Source organism: Rhincodon typus, chromosome 29, assembly GCF_021869965.1.
Source record: "Rhincodon typus isolate 14 chromosome 29, sRhiTyp1.1, whole genome shotgun sequence".
Classification (NCBI taxonomy): domain Eukaryota; kingdom Metazoa; phylum Chordata; class Chondrichthyes; order Orectolobiformes; family Rhincodontidae; genus Rhincodon; species Rhincodon typus.
Genome location: NC_063360.1, coordinates 21834170 through 21849907, shown reverse-complemented (window position 1 = coordinate 21849907; position 15738 = coordinate 21834170).

Here is a 15738-nt window from a genome sequence, read left to right as displayed (position 1 = left end):
TTCCCAACCAATTAACACTCCTTTCTAATAAATTACAAAGTGCAGTTTCTCTTTTCACTGAAATTCTGATATTCTTGTATGTACAAGATAGAAACCTTTGACAAAATGTCTTTTTTCAGCAATTTACTTAATTTTTGTTAGTTTAGTATTGTGTCCCATTTTAGGATTTCAATCAGTTATCAAAAGTGCTATCACACATCCTTGTCCCATTTGTCTCAAATGACTTTTCCCATCTCTAACTTTTTGTTTTGCTTTCAGGTCCTAATATACTTTACCACCTGACTTTACAGCCAATTCTCCAAGTTAAATTCTACTGCATTTGGTATGTATTCCCCTAAAGGATGGAATATCTCCACATCAAAGTCTCCTGGTAAGATTGCTATACCAAATTTCACTCATTCTCTATGTGGAATTTGCTGTAGCTCATCTGGCCCTTTCTCTACAGCTTCATCCCATAACAGATCCACTCGAATTATCTTCACTACATATAGTACATCTCCAAGTAGATTCTACATCATAGCCATACAGTCATCTCTTGAACACCTCTAGACTCCATTAGGATAGTCAACCCTCCTGGACTGAGGCATGAATCTCTCCAGAAATGCTGTTGAAGAACTTTGAATTTCCTATCACAGCTTTTTATTTTGAGACATCAGTCACCATCAGCAGAGTTGATATCAATGCCCTCCCATTGAAATGAGTATATTCCTTGAGCATATGGAAGTCAGTGACTTCTAATTTGGCAAGTCAGTGCAATTCTGGGTCAGTGCAATTCTAAGCCAGAGAGATTGCCCCCTAAAATTGATTTCCCACGTTTATTGATCTAAAAACAGGTACAAGAGGACCAGCTTCTTCCCATTCTGTTCAATTTCCTCCAGAACAATGTGCTGATGGTGTTCAAGCTCTGAAATTGTGTACAACCTTGACCTGCAATATGTATGTATGCTTGTATGTTCCTGTTGAAACTGCAAAAAACATAATTTGTAACTATTTCTAATCTTCTTATCCTTGAGTACTTTGAGTTTCGTAATTTAGACAATTTTATGCACATCAACTTCTCAACAATTGAGTGTAATTATCTTTACCTTACTGAGATAACAAATCCTTTGATAATGAAACAAGAAAAGTCAAATAATTGATTTTAGCTACTGAAAATAGCGTATGCCACCATGAGCCTCACTGTTTCAACACTGACAAAACAATGTGATATCAAATCTACTTTAAGTTTTAAATTTATTTTGATTGAATGCATAGTTAACAGCTGTACACAATCATCCAGTCATCCATACGATTCAATGGAGATAAGGAACTTCAACATGGGATGGGTGTCACTGGTTAAACAAATATTTATTACCCATCCCTCGAGAAGATGGTGGTGAGTTGCCTCTTAAGTCGCTTCAGTCGTTAGGGTGTAGTTACACCCACAGTGTCATCATGAAAGGTGTCCCAGGATTTTGATCCAGCAACAGTGAAGGAATGGCAATATATTTCTGAGTCAGGAGGATGTATGGCTTAGAGGGGAACATGCAGGTGTTCCCATATATCATCTCCCTTTGTTCTAGGTGGTCGAGTTCATGGGTTTGGAAGTTGCTGATGAGGGAATTTAATAATTACACCTCTGAAAACTAAGACATCAAGATGTCCAAACCATCTTACAGCCGTTGAGCTACTTTTGAAGTGTAGCCATTCTGAGTAAAGGAAACGTAGCAAGCACGTATGCATTTGCACACTGTATGATCCGAAGGAAAGCATAGTGACATTGACCAAACCATCAGGTGTTGACTAAGGAATAAATAGTAAACAGGCTACTCTTTTCAAAGTGGGGCTATGCCATCTTTTACAGCCAACTAAAAGGACAAATAGGACTTTGGTTTAATTTTATCCTCCTTAATGCAGCACCTCCAGTCTCTTCTTGGGAAGTCAAGGAGAGTCCTACGAGACTCAACATGTTAACTCTATTTGTCTCTCCACAGATGCTGCCAGATGTGTTGAGTTTCTCCAGCATTCTCTGTGGCTGTTTCTGTAGGGGAAATGATAGTATAGTGGTAATGTTGCTAGATTTAATAACCTAGAGGCGTAAGTTCAGAATCCCATCATGCTGGATGGCTAAATTAAGATCTAATAAAATCTGGAGGGAAACAGTTAATCTAGTGGTAACCATGTAATTGCTGTCAATTGTCATTTTTTTTAAAAATGGTTCACTAATGTCCTTTAGGGGAGGAAATCTGGTCTAGCCTAAATGCAACTCCAGATGCCAGGAATGTTGTTGATTCTTATCTGCCCTCTGAGCAATTAGAGATAAGCAATAAATGCTGGCGTACTCAGAGATGCCTATATCCCATTTAAAAGAAAATGCCTGTCTAGAAGTTGTACCCAGCTGTGAGTGGAGTCAAGTCCACCACTTTCTGATTCAGTCACATTGCACTGCAAAACGGAGTCACTGCTGTGGCTAAGCTAACATTTCAAACTATTGAAAGAAAAAAAAAGACATTTTTCTTCCCTAACAACTTTCTTAACATGACAATTTTTCCCTTCCAAACTGCTGGTTCTTTTCAGCTTGCCTCCTGAGAGGTTTTCAAAGGGTCATTATGAAATCTCAACCTGAATATTCAGACTCTCAGCTGCTTTCTCGGCTGGAGGAACGCCAAGGAGCAGCAAAGGTAAATTGTCTGAAGAGGATTGACAAGACATCTGGAAAAAGGGTGGGATGAAAATAAGTTGTTTGACATTGATGCTGTAGATCCAGTCAGTGTGGAGAGTGCATGATAGCCGTTCCTGATCTTTACATGAATGGGCAACTTCATTTTGGGCATATCTCCTTGTCGAAATGTGAGCTTGCTGTAGGATTTCAACATTTAAAGGGAAGAAGATTAAAAAAAAGATTTAAAAAAAGACAATCAGCACAGTGGCTCAGTGGTTAGCACTGCTGTCTCACAGTGCCAAGGACCCAGGTTCAATCCCACCCTTGGGTGACTGTGTGGAGTTTGCACATTCTCCCCTGTAGATGAGGGGGGTGGGGATGGGTCTGGGTGGGATGCTCTGAGGGTTGGTGTGGACTTGTTGGGTCAAAGGGCCAATTTCCACACTGTAGGGATTCGATGAATAACATCTAAACTGAACTAATTACTGTTGTACATGCAATTAAGTTTGAATCATTCATTCCCCAAACCATGACAGATAAAAACTAACAAAATTGTATGATGCAAAACTTGGCACAGAAATTGAATCTTCACCTGTATATTTAAGCAGATCACAAACTGTGACTGAATTTGAATGAATGTTACTAAATCAAAACTAGACTCAAATATTCTTTTGGGCCAGGACTTTTTTTTAAAATTGATATATTATGGCACTTCAGGAATCAGTGAGGTTTAGACCCTGTGTGGCAATGCGCTTCCGTTTGAGAAACCACACAATGATGTTGCCCATCCAGGTTCATTCTTACACAAAGTGTCCCTTTGCAACAGATGTGTAGTTTTCGATATGTTTGCGGATCTATATGGAACTGAGGTCAGAGTGCACTTTAAATGCAGCTCTGCACCAGTAGTTTCTGCAGTGTACAAAGGACACTTTCTTCCCCCTCTGCATTATAAAATAAAGTTGCCATAGTCCTGCTGGATCAAAGGGCTGTTCTCTCAAGAGAGAGATGACTACTTGCGAGCTTAACCCGAGAGTCTTCATGGTAGCCTCAGCTGATGTGGTAAGTGAACCCACACTGTGACATTACTCTGCATTGCAAAGTATTCTTTCCCCTGTATACAACAAAGTCATCCATTTCTCATTATTTGCAATTAAGATGTTTTACTTAGCTTCATACAGATGTGACTCTGGATTAGGAAGGACATTTTCCTTCCCTAGTCTGTTGAGAAATGTGATGACGCACGTCTGGTCTTGAACCAAGATTGTCTGGCTCACAGATATGACACTGTCACTGCACCACAAGAGACCTCAAGATCCCACTTTATTTTTTAAAAAATCAATCTGTTCAGCGATATTAGCACACAGCTCTGGAGCAAGTGGGTCTTGAACACATCTTCTGAGTTCGAGGCAGGGATGCCACCACTGCACTTCCACTTGGATCCCAGCTCTTTTTAATATTTGTAATCAATTTAAACAAATAGGACACACCAGTCTACACTGAGGCATTAGTCACATGTTCAAAAGCATTTGGTGCCTTGAATATCTTGATCAATTGGTTGGTCTTGTTATTCAATATGAACTTATCAAGCCAACTAACGTAACCATCACATACAGAACTGCAACAAGAGTTAACCAACAACATATGTCATGTCAAGTTTTTTTCGGGTTAGCTTGAGATCACATTTGAGTCAAAAATAAAACTGCAGCCATAGACCTTGTGATCCTAACCAGCTTTGTCTTTCTTAAACAGCTGATACAATGATATGGATGCAATGTTCTTGTCAACTGTAATGAAAATTAACATCACTATTAATGTACAATCAGGGTTGGAAATCATTTTCTATCAGAGAATCGTGACATTACTATAGAACACAGCTGGACTCTATGCATAGACTTTCCTTAGGCCGAGAGGATTCAGGAATTCCTTCATGCAGGGGTAGTCTTCAGCCTTTTCACAAATGATGCTGTCCTATTTTAATGGGAGGCCAACGTCACTATAATCAGGCTGTGACTTACTTCTGATAGCTTGCGTCTCCATCCAACTCACCTCTTCTTGCTGAACTTCACATTTGCACAGAACAATTCCGTCGCTTAATTGTTTGTTCCTATCTTTCTTCCCCCTCTGCATTATAAAATAAAGTTGCCATAGTCCTACTGGACCATAGGGCTGTTCTCTCATTAGAGAGATGACTGCTGGTGAGCTTAACCTGAGAGTCTTCATGGTAACCTCAGCTAATGTGGAAAGTGAACCCACACTGTGACATTACTCTGCATTACAAATTAGTCTTACAGCAAACTTAGATCACTGACCCCCTGTTGTTATAAAATATTGCTAAATCACTAAACATTTCAGATGTTTTTGTAACGGCTTGGAGTTTTGTCAGTTTGCCTTGATCTGGTGATTTTTTTTTCCTTTATTCATTAACAGGATAAGGATGTCACTGGCTAGGTAGCATTTATTGTCCATCCTCATCAGTTCAGAGTCAACCATATTGTTCTGGGTCTGGAGTTACACGTAGGCCAGACCAGGTAAGGATGGCAGTTTCCTTCCCTAAAGGACATTAGTGAACCGGATGGGTTTTTCCTGACAATAGACAATGGATTCATGGTCATCATTAGATTCTTAATTCCAGATATTTTATTGAATTCAAATTCCACCATCTGCCATGGCAGAATTTGAACCCAGGTCCCCAGAATATTATCCAGGTCTCTGGATTAACAGTCCAGCGATAATGCCACTAGGCCATTGTCTCCCCTATTGTAGCCCACGATTTATAAATGTTCAATATACAAACATGATCTCATACAGGGGTGTAATTTTAAAGATCTGAAATGCGAACATTTCCTGCACTTACTAACAGCTGTTTTACATTTTCCTGCATTGTCTTCCAACTTGTGTACAAATCAACTTGTAAATTGACTCAAGAATGGAACCCATTTGCAACCCGGGGTCTACCTCCACTTGTCTGGAGAGGTACATATTGGTCTTTATTGCACTTGTTTGACAAGTAGTTGTCTGGTTGCTGTTGGTGTCATTCAACATCACCACACAAACATTGGAGTGTTCTTCCTAACTCTTTCAGTGAATGAATGGTGTGTTGTACATTAGTCTGAGTTAGCTTCTATTCCTTCATAATGTAGCACCGTGATCAGAAATTAATTTGCATGACCTGGGCTGGTTGCATACTCCAGAAATCCTTGCTGGCAACCGAGTATTTGTGTTACTAACTTGCAGTTTGTGTTTAGTGTGCAGTTTTGGCTATTGTCTACTTACTAGCTTATCGTGGATCTCTTATACTCTTCTTTGTCTTTGAAGAAAGATGCCCTCCGATTCAAAATGCTTAGACAATTGGTTGCTAGGCAAAGTTAGTCATATTTGCCTCCTATGTATAAGTTGTGCTGGAGATAGCAATCCTTTCACCAAAGATGCAGCAACACAGTTCAAAATATCTTGCTTTGTTGCTCAACACTTAATGATCATTGATCTGAGAGTACATACCATATGTTCTGCTATACCATTGATTGTGGATAGTGGGGTGATATAGATACTCTGTACTTAGTACCTGTCTTGAAATAGTTTGCTTGTGCACTGTGATTTGTTGTCAGAAACTATTGCTCTGGGACAGTGAATAAACTGAAAAGAGAAAGCGCTTCATCCTGTCAGTCGATGGTCACGCTTATTGTGCTGCTTAGTTATCGAACAATGGGAAATTTAGGGAAGTAATCCATCAGAAGAATGTAACCTTCCCCATGCACTGTGAAGTGGGTCTGTGGCTACTTTTTATCCAGATTGGATGGCACATTGTTTTGATGTAGTGACTCCCTCTGTTGCTGGGGTTGACACATTTGGCATCCCTTACATACATTCACAAGTCTTTGAATATTGTGATTCATCTATGACCAATATAAAGATTCAAACTCTAGTCATTTTGTGTGTTCAATAACACGTATCCCTGGTGTAACATGGACAAGTTGTCTTGGTAGAAAGTTTTTGCTATCAGGACTTTTTTGCCATTGGAAATGACTCAATGTGACGCACAAGGCTTGTCTCTGTATGGCTAAAATGAACAAATTTTCTCAAGCACTCATTTAATACTGGCAGGCCATCCCTGGGTAACGATCTTTTGCATCTCTTGTAGTTGTTCATCTTCAGAAGTTACCAACTGAAACTGTTCACTTTGACTCTGTTGTGCTCATGTTTCCCATTTCTAAAATGTTCTGGATACTTCTGTTTTGAAATATGTGAATACTGTAAATCTGTGTTCCTGGGTAAAGTATTAAACATGGAGACAATGGCTAGAATTTAATGTCCTTCCTTATGGTGTATTTTGGGGGTAGGGCCTTTAATCAGGTGGATGGGGATACAGTTGCCTTCCTGCTTCTACCCAGATCAAGTCTATGATGAGAAAATAGTGCCCAATTTAAGGGTCTTATCACACCATTGCTGGTATTAACACAGCAGCAAATGAAGGACTCACCATGTGCATTTCATTCAAAGAGTAACAGATGAACATTGAGAATGTCTTCAGCTTCATAGTCTTGAACTTCAACGTGAAGATTAGAAGAAATATGTTGATCTCTGCGTGTTAGGTGAAGTGCTCAATGCGTCAAACATAATTATCCTGTACATGGCTCATATCTTCACTCATATCCTTCGAGATCATTTATTGATTTGTTTTTATCATATAGGGCTTGATTCATCATAGTGAAGGTGGTTTGAATATCATGAATTGTGACTACACTGAGGTCTGTGCTAGCACTGGGCCATTGCTAGCTACCAGGGAGAAGATTTTAGGATGCCAGGATGAACTTGCTTATTGGCACTTTGGTATGATTCTGCCAGAGCACAGAATTTGTTACTGGTTATATACTATGCAATGGTCTCTTGCAAGTAGTTATTTGGGGCACCACTAATTGAGGCACATGTCCTTCAAGACAAACAGCATATTACAATTTTTGTTGGCTCAGTGCACTTTGCTGACTCAAGCAATGGCGCTGGCTCCTAAAGCATGCAATTGTTGTTGGCCTGCCAATACATCTTCATACTTGCATTATATCCATGTGTCAATGGTAGGCCCTTCATCTTGCCCAAAAGATCCTTCCTAATGCCTTTAATAGAGGCAATGACTGGGAGACTCTCTGACATATCCTTGTTGGAAAAGTGGCACGTCTGCCCTTTGCTCTGGCATCTTCCAACAGACTGGTCAATAGATTCTTTGGGCTGCTGTCTCTGTAACATAAGTTGAAGTCTGTTAATCCTGAAGTTAAATCTTACATTAATCTAACTTTTAAGAACTTTCCTGAATCTTTCCAATCATCCACGGAAAGTCCAAATGTGTTAATTCTGCAAAGTCCCTCATTATCAATAGCAAACAAGATTTTCGGAGCTCTTATACAGGATTTTCAATGGCTTAAATTGTAAAGTAAAACAGCACGTGACCAGCTCTAACTCAGTAAAAATTTCACTGGTTGCCCATCGCATAATTAAAGTTCTGTTATCTATGATTTGGCCTTAAAAAACATTGGACCGTACTCTAAACCATTGTAAATTTAACAAAGAAATACCGAGACTTTGTACCAGTGGAAATTAAAAGAGATCCTTTTTGAATAGCAAGGCACTGTAGTTGTTGTGAGATTAGTATTTTTGTGTTAACGTTCAAGAACAAAGGATTTTAGGCTGCACCTTATTATTTATTTATTTATTTATTTGAGGCAATCAAAAGAAATTAGCTCTGCCTTTTTTGTAGCTAATGCCTCATCTACAAATTTATACAGCTGTATGTACTCAGAAACCAATGCTACTGATTGACCAAATTCTCTATTGTCCAGAGCTATTGTCCAGTTGGTCTTCAATTAACTTTCAAAATATCTGTAACCTAGTAAAGAATCTTTTTATACCAACCTTTTCCCAGTTACAATCAGATCTGAAGAACGGTCTCTGGACTCAAAACATTAACTCTTTCCACAAATGCTGCCAAACCTGCTGAGTTGCTCCAGCAATTTCTGCTTTTGTTTCAAATTAGCAGCATCCACAGTTCTTTGGGTGTTTTTTTTTATATAGATAGCTACCTTTGCATAACTATTATGTGGGTTTTGCCTCCAGCAAGATGTTTTACCTGATGTGGCAATGCTGATGTTCTCACATAAATGTTAAAATCTGAATGTGGATATCATAGTGTTGAAGAATCCAAAAGATGGCTATTACAACTAGCTATTGTACACAAACATTGCCACACAAGTAATGGGCCGGCATTAAGTCAAAACATTAGCACCGAACAGCACGCTTTGAGTAGATTGTCATGTCTCAATGATCGCACTTAAGATGGAGCATCAGATCTTTATACTCTCTGTACAATGATATCCTGGGTACATCTCTTGAAAGTATACTGACTGAGACAGAACATACCTTCCAAACCAATGATCTACCATCTAGATTCATGGGAACACCACCACCTGCAAGTTCCCCTCCAAGACCCACACCATCCTTACTTGGAAATATATTATTCTTCCTTCATTGTTGCTGCATCAAAATCCTCCCTAACAGCAAAGTAGGTGTCCCTACACCAAATGGATTGCAGTGGTTCAAGGTGGATGATCAGAGGTAGGAAAATAAACATTGGCCTAACCTTTGATGGCTAAATTTTAATTTGACCTAACCAGTGATGGCCATTAACTTAACAAATTAATCTTTGTCAGCAATATTTAAATTAGAAATGCACATTGGGGATCTAATACACTTATTGATCTCTGAATAATTTCCTGAAAAAAAAAGGCAACCAATATTTACAGAAAAAGCAAGTTTATTATTCAAGGTAACTCAAAATTTAAAAAGTGCCATCAATATATTGTAGCCTATTATGTAGTATATGGCACACAAAAGGTATTGTAGGCAACCTTGTTTTGATTATTGAAAGCTCTGGGTTATTCTATTGAAAAATAACTTTGTAATTGTGATGAAGAGCTATCACAAATGAAAAAGCCACTTGGGACAACATAGTTGATCCAAAGACTTATTTATATACCACTTTAATATAATGAAACATTCCAAGCTGATTCGCAGTGTGACAGGAAAGATTTGACCAGTTACACAAGGAACTTGGGGAAAATGACTAAAATCTTTGTCAGAGGAAGGTCCTCAAGAGCATCTTAAAAAGCAGGAAAGAATGGTAGAAACACAGATGTTTAGGATTGGGAATTCCAGTGCTGAGATAGAACTTCAGCACGTAAGGCATAGCCATCAATATTGAAGTAATTAAAATCAACAAATGCCCAACAGGCTAGAATTAAAGGAATACTGATATCTTGAAGGGTTGAGGGGGTGGACGAGGATACAAAGATAGAAAGGGGCAAGGTTGTAGTGAAATTTGAAAATAGGGTTTTATGGGTGAATAGGACATGGTATGAGTAAGGACATAGTGGACAGTGTATCAGATGACTTCCAAGCTTAGAGTTAAATGTGGAAGGCTAACCAGAACTGTTGGAATAGCTGAGCATAAACGTAACAAAGGCATCAGCAGCAGAATAGGAGCAGGGATAGAGTCAAATAAGAATGACAATAGTTCATCTATGTACTATGTTCTCAAAAAGATTCCAGGAGTTTCATTTCATAATCTTTTACAGGAGTCCTATCCATGGATTGTGAAGAATCATTATATTAGTTTTGTACATCCCTCAGCTAAAAGGATTGTAAAATGAGCGATGGTTAAAAAAGTAATTTTTATTTGCATATAGCTTTTCCATAGTGTTTTATATCTCTCAAGTTCACCTCGCATGCATTAAAGGTAAAAAATCCACATTTCTTCAGTCCCCTTTAATAAGTCACAGCTCCATTAACAAACATTACACCTCTTTCCCAACACTACTTGCAATACACGAAAACCTTCTCCCCATCATGCTATTTTAACCCACCCATTACTCCGTGACCAGTACTGGATGCAGTTCACAATATGTACAAACTATAGGGGTAGACAAGAAAAGTAGAGTTGATAACACAAACAGGTCAGCCATGACCAGCTCAAGAGATCAAATGACCTACTTTTAATTCAGCTCTTCATATGTATATAGTCTGACCACAGCAGTATACTTGGATTGTTATGGTTTGGGTATATCATGTTAACATTACTTGTTTTTGTTTGATTATTGTTTTCACTGGTTGGATATGTAAAACATCAAATCTAGTCACAACTGCTAGTTTTCTTTCCCTTCATTCTTTAGAAGTAGGTGCAACCCAATTGTCTCACAGCATACAACACTATACTAATTTTTATTAAACTCCACAGGCCATTGTTTCATCTAATCTGCATTGTTTCCAGTTCAGACAATACTTTAGGCTGCCTTCTCCAAGTTCATTCAGCATTTGAGTTTATGATCTGTAAATCAGAACTATTTGCTTTGCATTCAAGTCCAAGTCACTGGTGTAAAGTAGTAACAAAAAATGTCAACTTTGATTGGGCATCCCATTTAATTTGTTCCCCCCTCTTACCTCTGGAAAAAGTCTCTTCTAGTAAGTTCCGTATTTTCTACTATTTCATATTTTTTTAATATCAATGTTCGACATCAGTTTTGGGTGTAACTCTCAACCTTTAATCCATGCATAAGTTCTGTAATATGCTGAGGTCTAACTTAATGCCTTATTCTCAGAAATCAAAATGGGTCAAGCATTTACATCAGTGTTGATCTCTACGTTATAAATGTATAAAAATCTTAACAGTTTGTGCCTGAAACTTAGTACGTTAGTTTACACAAGAATGGATGAGATCTTCCAGAGTCCTGGCTGTTACATTTTTATTCAATTGCATTTAAGTTACTGATTGATAAAGGAAATAACCTATAGCAATTAAGTGCACCTCCCATCAGGCTGACAAAGTAGTGGCACTGAAATCTATAAAGCTGTATGTGGTCCGACGTGTCCAACTATTAGCCAAATGCAGCCTGGGGCAAAAAGTTGATTTAACGAAAAATTCACTGGCTCACTGGAAACCAATTTTATATTGTTTTATCATTTTTTAGCCAACACACTCTTAGCAAAGCTAAATAATAGTTTAAGCACAAATTAGTGCTTTTTATTAAATTTCAAAATTACAATTTAGTGTATATTATTGATTAATATTAGCAAATGAGTTAAAGCAGGGATTCAATCTGTAATTGTAATTTGAGAAATTAAGTGTACTGAAAAAATTAAGATCATACTTTGCACTGAACTTGCATTCCAATATTGTTTAGATTTGTTTCTCTGTAAAATTAAGGGAGGCAATATTTTTATGAGAGGCAGGTGAAAACTTTGTTTCTAAAATTTGCATCAGCTTTATCTTTCTACAACAGATGCTCAGTCAATCTGTCCAAGGTTAATTTGATAATCACCAATCAATATAGAAATTAACATTGGTATTCACTGGTCAGTTAAGCACTTAAAAGCTCTTTACTGCTCTGCAAAACTCAATTGGTGATCAATACCACCACAATGTAGCTTTTCAACTTTAAGAAACAGATGACAACATACCATGTGTTTCCAAAAGCACAATAAAGAAAAAGTTAAAAGACTCCCTGATTACCAAAATCGATCTCCTTGGTCACCTATAACCCCAAAGGTCATGGACATTGTGTAGAGGTCAACAGATGAGACTATCCTCTGGAATAGATCAGACATTTACTCAAAGCCTGAGCTTTTCTACCAAACAATATTTAAGAAATGACAGTTTAAGATAAAATGTCAGCAACTGTTTAAAAGGGCTGCAATATAATGAAATTCTTCAATTAAATAAATTATTGCACAGGTGAGTTAATTGCATAAAAAGCTTAAAAATGTCAGAATTGAATGCTTTTCCAACTTCAATGTGAAAAACAATTATTGTTGCGCCATTTTATCCCTCTTAGTCAAGGTGTACTGTTGTTTACAAGCAATCTTCAAATTACCAAATGCTTTCCATTCATCAACAGTTCTAAAAGCAAGGCAATATTTATTAATGGCCAACATTAAGTGATGCATTTAGCATTATTTATAATACTTAATATTTACTTGAAAGTGTAAAATGTTTGTTGCACCTCTGTTCATCACCCATAGTGGCTGCTTTGCTGCCATTCAACTTCCTTAGGCAATTCTGGATCATGGATCTTTTTATTGATTTGTTCCATAACTTTTAAAGCAAAGATTGAAAGTGCTCTGCCCCAGCAGTCTCAATTCCCTCTTTTAAAATGTCAAATTGAATGGTTGATCACAGTATTCCATGTGGCTCATTCCTGAAAAAGCACTGATATACAAATCTTCTCAGTTTGGAAGAGTTCAGTTATTTGTGCCACCAGGCTCATTGTTGCAATTTTCATTTCCAGTGTAATGAGATGCACCTTAAAGAGCCATTTTAACACGAAGTAAAGCAAATGCTCAACTCTTTTGTATTTTCTAAAAAACGTTTATTCCAAACAGGAATGTAAATCACTACAGTATATACTATATACATATATATATTGTGTGCGTGTATATACTCAGTTCCACCTTTTCATAACACTTAGTGGATGCTACAGATGTTAGTTGTCTATCCAGTGTGCAAGGTGTGGTTTAAAACTATATACTGTATTTAAATATATCAAAAGTCTTTCCAACTCGCACAGTCACTTTCTGTTCAGAGACCAGTCATAAAGGTCTACGAATAGAACATATTTTTGAATTCTATAAATTTTTACATAATTTGCCACATTTTCATGCTTACTGTACATCTAGGCTCATACTGATTCAGAGCATACGTTATCCCTTACTAGATTATTCTTGTAAAATCTTAGTACTTTACACAAAATTAAACATGTAAAAAATACAAACTTTACACATGTAATACATTAAACAGTCAAATATTAAAAGAGATATCATGTTTTAGTACTGACTTGATGGGTCTTTAAACAAAAAAAGGTAATTATGTTTCCAAATATATTCTCCAGCTTTCACACATTACAAATGAAACTTCATGTTTTACTGTTGCTCTTCATTACTTTACGATACTGTAATCTAAAGATTTTGAATAATCATTCTCCAAACTTTCAAACTTCGTTACCAGTTTTAACACCATTTTACAAATGTGCTTATTTCATCAGTTCTTCCAAAAGTATGCCATTACTTTTTATCATTTCAAACTAGGTTAACAGGACTATCCAGTCTATAAAGGTGCTTTCCCCTCACACCAATAATGTTCAATGGCGAGCAAGAGATGCAACTCTACAAGATCTGCTTTGTCCTGTTTAATCATCATGAAGTATACGATTTATTACATAGTCTAGAAGATGCTTTCCTGAAAAGGTGTACCACTGGGAACAAAGAATAAAACTGTCTGACGAGAGACCCGACCATCTAAGGAACAACTATCTCCATTTATCAGCACTTTGGATAATGTGGGAGAAGGCTGCCAAATTATTGCCAACACAGGGTAGACAATGCATACATTTAAGAGTTTAATTCACCACCATCACCTTTTCTGAAATAAGCTAAGTGAGAAAGTATAAGGTAATGAATGTTTGTTTATCTGCGCCTCTAAACAATAATGTAACATTGTGCATTCAACCAAAAATTTAAACAGAAATACAATCCTTCCATGCATTCATTTTTAAATTCCTGTTTGGGGTCAATTCCATATGTGACAAGAACACTCTATACAGTAGCTCACTCAAGTAGTCACAGAAAGTCTTAGAAAGCAATTGCTACTTGCAGCCCTGAACAGTTTTGGTCCACACCGAACAACCATAAACATGTCATTTCTAATGGTAGCTCCTGGACAAGATACAGCAAAGAATCCCTAGATAACTGTGTTCTTGTGTTAAGCAAAAGGTCAAAAGGTGAATAGTGGCACCCCAATAATGCTTAAACTAAGATCACGTAACTGTTCAAATCAGGACTCCAGAATCTAGGACCTTCCTTTGTATATGCTTTGATCATAGCACATAATCTGTTTGCCAACTTAATCATTAAGGAAGCTCCATGAAAATAACAAAGTAAAATGATAACTTTTCCTCACCAAAAATATTCTGTGCCGATGTCTCTTTGCTTACTGTTCAAAATTGTAAAAATTACATGATAGCACCACTTTCCCCTCTCAACAGGAAAGTATTAACACATGCATGGTTTATTTCAATAAACGCTGGCAGCCCACGAAATCCCATTCTGACCTACAAGAGTTAGCATGGTATGTACACATAGCTAATAATTGGGACTGGGGGACTCTAGGTAACTTTCTCTTCCTTCGTTCAGAGGTTAGATTCAGTACCTTATTGTAACTAACTGAAATTAAACAATGCAGCATAGATTAGGGACTAAACCTGAATAATTTAGTTCTATACAGTGCTTTTCCACACTGAATAATAAGCGCTTTCAGGGAACTTGCAGTAATTTTAATCAAACTTTCTTCATTCTACACTGTTGCAGAATTTCCCCCATAACATCAGCCCTTTGTCACATAATGCAGTGTTATCCAAAATTATTTCATCACTGTCATACTATCTCGTCAAGTTTAGATTGAAACCTACTGCCTTCAAAAAAAAAAGCTCATGGCAGATTCCAGTGTACCAAGCCACCTTAATTATAATATTAAAACTAGTTTACGAATATGTAAAGCAGTTACAAGGCAGAACATACCTTTAGGGTTTCAATGAAATTCAAACTGTTGTCAAATAATTTAGGGAACTTTAGAATACCTATAATATCTATTATTTCACCCTTGAACATACTCACAAACAGACACACACAACATACACTCAGCGCACACACACAAAACACTGTACATATATATACACATATATAAACTTTAAAAAGATATATTTCTATAATTGATTTTTTTGCATAAATTGTAAGGACATGATTATTAGCCATCTGAATTCTCTCTAGAGCAAGTGTTTAGAGCTATCATAGAAGCTTTCAATGCAAGTACAATCTAATATTCAGCAAATAAAGTACATACTTACTGTATTATCAATTTTAAGCAACTATGAACAGCCAAACATTTACTGTGAAAATACCTGTATTTCATTTAACAGTTCAGTCCAGCTTTCTTTCTGAAATGCATCGAAATTTTTGAATACAAAACTGTAGGGGAGCATGTCATATACGTTATTTGACGTAAACTA